The sequence below is a fragment of the Montipora foliosa genome, chromosome 5 (genome assembly GCF_036669935.1).
Source record: "Montipora foliosa isolate CH-2021 chromosome 5, ASM3666993v2, whole genome shotgun sequence".
Classification (NCBI taxonomy): Eukaryota; Metazoa; Cnidaria; class Anthozoa; order Scleractinia; family Acroporidae; genus Montipora; species Montipora foliosa.
The window spans coordinates 2,337,452-2,338,978 of record NC_090873.1 but is presented as its reverse complement, the minus strand read 5'-3'; positions in this window follow the sequence as shown (position 1 = coordinate 2,338,978).

Below are 1,527 nucleotides of genomic sequence, written 5' to 3'. Positions count from 1 at the left end.
TTTTAACTAAAAAGCTTCCATTTCCCTATAACATAGGCTGTTGTTAATTTTGTGTGTTTCTCCATTTAACATCACTCGTGAATTTATAGGATAAATAACAGGGGAAAAAATATTGAAAAAAGTTTAGGGGAGGCTATCAACAATAAAACGCTCTCCACTCTTTAAGCACTTTCTTTTCTGGATAACATGAGACAACATCTACCCAAATATCGCCCAACACTTCATTTTGTCGCACATTTTGTGTTACATTTTGTATTCCTAACTCCTATGGGGCTTCAGTAAATCAAAGAGAATCAAATTCAAGATTAACAAGGTGCTTATTCATCTCAGAAATTAAAGCAACAACGTTTTGGTGTGTTGCCACAGGTGTGGATTATTTTGGTCTGAACAACGATTACAAAACGGTTAGCCTTTAGTTGATTGTGTTTCTCGAGTGCTATTAGTCTAGTGGATATCAGACGACGCGTAACGCGAAACGTTCGGATTCGATTCTCGCACTCTTCTCAATCTTTTCTTTGTTTTCATCTTTAGAGTGAGTATCAGTTTGTTTCATGTTATTTCACAGCCAAGGAAAAGTTTATTCCGGTAGATGTTATATCATCCTCTTTTTGGGGGGCGAATAAGTTTCATTCTCATCTCTTGTTCGAAGAAAGACTTAGTCAGCAAGTCACGTGTGCAGATCGTTAATTTTTTTTGTCTTTTCCCCAAACGACAACATTAGCAAATATCATTCACTTTTACATTGGGCCATGTTGTGGTCCTTAAACATGGAAGGCTTTGTACATTTTCATGTTCTTTTGCCGGTTTTCTTTTAAGAAGCATAAAAACAGGAAAGTAAAGTAAAGGAACTTTTAAGTGTCTAATCTTCTAGCGTTGGAGCACTAATTCGGAACACAAATTAACAAATCAACGCAATCAAATCAAATTTTGGTTTTTGAGGAGAGGGGAAAACCGAAGTACCAGGAGAAAAATCTCTCAGTGCAGAGAAAAGAACCAACAACTCAACCCACATATAACGCCGAGTCTGGGAATCAAACTCGAGCCACATTGGTGGGAGGCGAATGCTCCCACCACTGCGCCGATGCGATTCGTTTGGAAGTGATGGAACGAGATCTCGTTCGGTAGAGTGGAAATAGCTGACTCTGAGATAGAGTTTTCGGGACAAGCGTGTGCACAATCGATTCCCGCAGAGGAAGAAGGATGTTAAGCTCACCCTCTCTTTTAAGCCCCCCGCTCTCCTTACTCTCTTATTCTGCAAAATCGAATTATTAAGTGATAGACTGTTTTAGTTAACATATGGTAAACGGCTCAGCGTGCACTATTGAGTTATGGTGCACGCGAGAGGTTGCTCAGCACGAGAGAAGCGTAAGAGTCGCTCGAGGCGATAGCCGAGGGCGACTCTAGCTTCTTGAGTGCTTAGCAAACTCCCAAGTGCACTATAACTCAATAGTTCACGCTGAGCCGTTTATCATTTGTTTAATAACATAATAGTTAACACCACTCCTGCGTGTTTCGCGTGTATTTGCA